This window comes from Notamacropus eugenii, chromosome 1 (assembly GCF_028372415.1).
Source record: "Notamacropus eugenii isolate mMacEug1 chromosome 1, mMacEug1.pri_v2, whole genome shotgun sequence".
NCBI lineage: Eukaryota > Metazoa > Chordata > Mammalia > Diprotodontia > Macropodidae > Notamacropus > Notamacropus eugenii.
In genome coordinates, this window is record NC_092872.1 from 412,361,027 (window position 1) to 412,367,582 (window position 6,556).

Consider the following 6,556-nt stretch of genomic DNA (forward strand, 5'->3'; position numbering starts at 1 on the left):
TAAAAAACAATTGAAAACAAAGTAGATGCCCATCAACTAGACAACAGCTAAACAAGTTGTGGTACATGAATTTAATGAAACATTACAATGCTGTGAGATTCACTGAGTATGATGTATATACATGAACTCATGCAAAGTAAAGGAAGCAGAGGCAAGAAAATAATATGCACAATTATTATGATAATGTAAATAGAACAAAATAAAATGATTGAAAATGAATGTTGCGAAATTACGAAAAGAAAGAAAAAAACAAGCATAGCTCCAAAGAAGAGATTTGGGAAGACAACTCCACCTACTCCTTGGCAGAGCTTGGAGGGGAAGGTTCATAGGGGTAGATTATTGCATATGTCAATGTATTGATTGGTTTTGTTGATCTTATTCTTCAAAAAAAATTATTTGCTACATGAAATGACTCTCTGAGAGGGGCAGAGAGGGATACTGGGAGATATTTAGGTGATATTAAAAGATAACAGAAATGAATTTTTTTTAATATAGGGATTTGCCCATATGGGCATATAGAATCAATGGCAGAATTGAGATTAGAACCTAGATCTGATGCTTCCTAGTCCATGGCTTCTTCCAGTCCCCTTTTTTGCCTTTAGTCTTTAGAAAATTTTCAAAGAAATAAAATGACATAATGAATTCTACACCTAAAATAAATTAATTTTTTAAAAACCTAGCAAGAATCAGTTTCAAATCACTCACTTCCCTGTATATAGTTTTTCCCAGAAGGAAATGGGAGGGGAGCAATTACATAGGACCTAATAATATGACTCTTTTCTCTGAAAATATGAACTAGGCAAACTTTGGTGGATAAACTTACTGGAAGTCATATTTAAGGAAGATAGTCTAATTTCTTGGACAAAATGCCCTTCCCTGAAATTATCTTTTTTACCACGTTCATAATTTTGCAAAAGACTCAGAAGACTATATTATCATGCTTTCACCTCCATCCAAGAGGCCCTCAAAACCAAGAAATCATTGCTATAAAGGCATTGAACTAATAATCTACAAATCATCCAACTCTGTTGGGCAAGGATAAAATTGCTGCAAAGAAGAACGAAAGCTATAAATGGAGAGAATTGTCTTTCCTAGTTCTGGGATAGAAAGAGAAGTTTGTCTTACTATTGGAAAATCCAGAATTATAGACTCACAGAATCTCATTCTGGGTTAGAAAACCCAGAATGTATTTTAGAACATACCAAGTTAGAACACCAATTATGGAATTTTAGATCTAGAAAGAACCAAAAAATATAGAACTTAGAATGTTAGAACTAGGAGACTTAAAGCATTGTATGTGAAAATAGTCAACATAGACTTGTTTGAAGTGAAAAGGATCTTTTAACATGGATTAGTAGGATGTACTTTTTAACACTTTTTCCAGCTCTAGTGTTCTCAGTTATAAGGTATCTTTCAGCTCTGATAGTTTTATTCTGTTTTGTTATTGTTGTTGTTTCATTTTAAAATATTTATTCTTTGTTTTCTGACCTTGATATTGACAAACATGAATATTACTATACACAAAAAAGAAAACAAAGGGGCTTGTATATTGAAAGCACAAATCTATATTATGTGTCTTAGTTCCAAAGCTGTCCTGCTTACCTGTATTTCCCTTTGAACTTCCTTCTGTTCTCTTTTGTGCATTTTTAAAGTCTTTCATTGATATTATTTTCTTTCTTTTCTTTCTTTTTTTTGGGGGGGGGAACATCACTATCACTAGCCCTCCATAAACCTCCAAACTATCCTTCCCCTTCAAAAATATGTTCCCTTAAAGCACATAATCAAGTGAAGCAAAACAAATTGACAGATTGACCACATCTGAAAATTCTTGTCCCTTTCAGCACCTCTAGGTCATCATCTCTTTGCTAAATAATGGGAAATGTGCTAAATCATCAGTTTTCTGTAGTTGTGATTGATCACTGTATTGACTGGAGTTCTTAAAGCTTTACAAAATTGTTGTTGTTAACAATGTAGTAGTCATTGTACAGATTATCCTAGTTCTGCTCCCTTCATTCTTCGTCAGTTCATATATGTCTTCCCAGGTTTCTGTCTTGGTCCCTTTGTTCCTCCAAATGAAATTTGGTAACCTGCTTCAGGGAGGCATAAAGGTAGTACAGTGGTTAGAGTGCCAGTCCTGGAGGCAAGAAAATATGAATTTGAATCCTACCCCAGACATTTACTTGCTACATGACCCTGGGCAAGCTATTTAACCACTCACAACCTGTTTTATCATCTATTAAATGACAATAATAATAGCACCTACCTCAGAAAGTTCTTGTTAGAATCAAATAAGATAACATATGTAAAGCACTTTGTAATCTTTAAAACACTATATAAATGCCATCATTATTACATTTTTGACAGCTGATTGATATGGCACTGATCAAGTAAACTACTTTAGGTAGTACTGTCATTTTTATTATGTTAGCAATGCCCAACCAGGAGTAATTAATATTCTTCTAAATATTTAAGTCTGTCTTCTTTTCTGTAAAAACCATGTGGGAGTCATATTCATATAACTCTTATTTGGGTTCATAGGTGAACCTCTAAATATCTTATATATTTCATAGCTATTTTGAATGGATTTCTTTTTTATTATTTTAAACTGGAAGTTTATTTAAATAACAAGATGCTTGACTCGAAGGGAAACTATCTAGGATCAATTTCTTTATAGTAATTTATCCCTCCTGAGAGACAGAGATTGCCCTACCTATAACAGCTGCGTACAAAAAAGTTATAAAATTGTCCTTAGTTTTACAATGATAAGAGAAAAACATTGAAATTATCCAAACAAACAAGACATGCAAGGATTTCGGGGGCAGGGAGGGGTTTGTTGTTCTTAAACAGTGAGAGCCAAATAATTTACTAAAGATAAAAAGTTGAATGAACATTCCACTAATGGAGAAAAGGGATATTTCACAGAATCAGTTTATTTATTCCCCTCTCCATCTCCATTTGATGTTGATCAAAACATACCATCTGCCATTTAGTTTAAAAAAAATACTCATTGTGCCTGTGCACATACACCAGTTACTTTATGTACAATAAAGGAATAGGGGAAAGGGAATCAAAGAAGAGAGAAAACTATACTGTAGTAATCAGATGTGGATGAACCAAATCTTGGTTTTCTAATTGTGAATGTATTGTTTTCCTTGGGAACACAGTTCTGAAGTACAGCTGTAGAGTCTCTTTTTAGTAAGACTCTCTAGTGTGCTGTTGGAATACATCAATTGGATCTTCACCCTCCATTTCCAACTGTGTAGGTGTGTCTGTTTCATTGATTGGTTGCCCATTAAACCACAATCTGATCTGCCTCATTGACAAACCCTGTCATTCACAATAGGCTTTCATAAGTTTACTAAGTCATGTGTGCCTCTTAATCTTAAATTGCACTACTGAACCATGTTGCTCTGCCATCTTCAAATTAATGTGGTTGTTGTTTTCAGTCTTGACTCTTTCCTTCAACTTTTTATCAGTCATGGTGAGTCTGGGGGTCTCTTCAGCCACCACTTCACAAAAGAGGCACCAGGATGATTCACTCCAAGGGAAGGAGGTGGGCAGCAGTGGCAATATCAGGAGAAGGAGGAGGAGAAAGATGATAGTTGTGATGGTGAGGAAGAGAGGAGAAGAAGGAGGAGGAGGAGGAAGTGGAGGTAATGAGGGAATCAATTTCTTTTCTAGCTTTTCCTCCTAGATTTTGTTAGTAATATACAGAAAGGTTGAATTATGTGTGTTTACTCTCTAACTTGCTATTCTGACTAATTTATTATTTTAATTAATTTTAGTTGAGTCCCTAGGGTTCTCTAAGTTGCCTACCTCATCATCTACAAAAAGTGATTTTTTTTGTTTCCTCGTTACCTATGCTTATTCCTTCAAATTCTTTTCTTATCTTATTACAATAAGTGGCATTTCTAAAACTACATCAAACAACAATAGTGACAATGGCTATCCCTGCTTTACCCCTGATTTTACTGGAAAGGCCCCTAGAAATTCTCCTTTATAAATAATATTAACTCTTTATTTTAGAGAAATGTTATTTTTCATATTAAGCAAAAATGCATTTATTCCTGTGACTTTTAGTATGTTTAATAGAAATAGGATTTGTATTTTGCCAAAGCTTTTTTCTGTATCTGGTGTTATAATCATGCACCTTTAATTATTTAGTGTTTAATATAGCCTATTATGTCAACAGTTTTGTCAACTCTGCATTCATAATATAAATCAAACCTAGTCATAGTTTAAATTATTTTTAATATGTTATTTAATATTTTTGTGTTGATATTTATTAGGTATATTGATGTGTAATTTTCTTTCCCTGTTTTGTTGCCCTCTGATTTAGGAATCAAAATCAATTTTCACTGTTCTGGAGGAACTTGGAAGAATTGTTTCTTCTCATATTTTTTAAAATACTTTATGCAATGTTGGAACTGATTTTTTATGTTTCATTTTAGCATAATTTGTTCAAGACAGTCTATGTGCTGTAGTAGATAGAAACCAAACCTCAGAATCAAGAAAACCTGGTTCTAAGTCCTCTAGACAGCCTCTTAACCTCTGACCAGTAGCCTTCTCACACTAGCTGTGCCTCTACATTGAGGACCTCCTCCTCCTCCAACTGCTGAGTTTGTCTCTAGAACATCTGTTTGAGGAAGTACTCAAGATAGTAATGTTCAATTCAGCTCAACCCATGATTACCCAGCCTACTTCTCCACCTTCCCTTCAAGGAAAGTACCTTCTCGCCACCACCACTATCACCCCTGATTTTCAACTCTGTGTTGTATTTCTCCCCTATAAGGAACATGTAAGTTCTTTAAGGAGTTTAAATGCTAAATAAAGGCTATCAATCTATGTGCCTTTCTGTTTGTCTGTCTATTGAACTCTGATCCATACTGGTTGTGTGAATCTGGGGTTAACCTCTCATTACTCCAAGTAGTTCTCTAAGACCATAATTTGCAGAATGGTTGCCTGTCTGCGTTGGTTAAGAGTTTCTTCACTAAGAACTGCCTTACCCAATTAAATCATAGGTCCACATATATACACACCCCAATTCTATATCCTAATATCTCTTGAAGACCTTATAGTCTTACATAACTTCAAGTTCATGGAAACTCAAAGAAAATTTGAGCATATGGTAAAAGATTCATGGGCTGATCTATAAGGCCAGTCAATGTGAGACCCTTCTCTTAAAGATACAGAGCAAGATTGTACCTTCAAGGCATAAAGTGCTCTTTGACCTTGGTTAAACTCACTGCAAAACTCTATGCCCTTTCTTCTAGATTAATCATAGAATCCTAGAATCTTAGAGCTAGGAGGGCCCTCAGAGGACAGCCAAAACAGCCTGTTACGGAGCTCAAGTACCTCTAACAATATCTCTGCTATATAAATATTTAGCTATTATTACAATTTCCATCACCACCATCATTATTACTATCTAGTTTCCTTACTTTTTTCTCCAATAGGAACCTAAAATTATTCATTTTTACTGTTTTACCGAAACCCAATCCTTAATTTACACTCACTTAAATTATAGAAAATAGTGTACAACACTATTTTTGCATGCAATCCGGAAGACTGAGTCTAATTGGAATGAAAACTTATACTGAGGGGTGCAGCAGGCTAACTGTGTTAATAGCTGGGTAGGTCTACTCTTTGGTTCTGTTCTCCATAATGTATCTATATCTAAACTGATATACATGAGAAGTCACTATTATATAGCATTTAAATATAGTATTATTAAAAAATCTATAGATTCACAAAATCCCAGCCATGACTCCATCATCTTATCTAATACATTACATGAGCCATAATCATTGTTACAGAAAGAAGCTTGTTGCTATTTATCCAGTCTCTGTTTGAAAATTTTTAATGATGGGACAACTGAGTACTTCTCCAAATAATCCATTCTATTTGTTAGGAAGTTTTTATCACAGAAAACCAAAATGTCTTTCTGCCTACTGCTTATTGTTCTGGGACCAAGGAGAATAAGGATATTCTCACTTTCCCAAAACAGTCTCTCAAATGCTTAATGTCATCAGCCCTTCTTCATCTACCACCTCTGCCCCAGTCTCTTTTTCTCCAGACTAAGCATTTCTAGCTCCTGTTCCATCATCCTAATTTCCCTCTGCTGTACAAACTCCAACTTGACAGGCTTCTTCAGACATGGACTCAAAACTGAATGCAATGTTGCAGATCCTAGCTAATTTGGAAGAATGGTTTGGCCTAGAGGCTGCTTGGTGGTGCTCCACTGGAGTGCTAGGGTTAGAGTCAAGAAGAATTCAATTAAAATCCTGCCTAAGACACTTCTTAGCTATGTGAACCTGGGGGATGGAAGTCAATTAATTTCTCTTTGAGTTTTTATTTTAAAGTGAGGGAGCTGGACTTGGTGACTTCTATGATTGCTTCCAGTTCTAAATCTCTAATCTTATGGATCATTCTAGAAGACATTACCTCTAGAATACTACCTCTACAATATATATCCATAGATGTGCTGGAAATGTTTAACAACCAGCTCTCAAAGGGAAAAAAAATCCCCTATGACACACTTTTAAGTTTAATCTGC

At 34.9% G+C, this 6,556-nt stretch overlaps 1 long non-coding RNA gene across 1 annotated transcript; it reads left to right on the top strand.

Moving 5' to 3' along the window:
- The first annotated feature begins 1,291 nt into the window (after positions 1 to 1,291).
- Positions 1,292 to 4,828, top strand: LOC140526355 (uncharacterized). Its single transcript, XR_011974325.1, has 3 exons — positions 1,292 to 1,406; positions 3,477 to 3,653; positions 4,340 to 4,828. It is a non-coding gene; the product is annotated as an uncharacterized lncRNA (long non-coding RNA).
- The last annotated feature ends 1,728 nt before the right edge of the window (positions 4,829 to 6,556 follow it).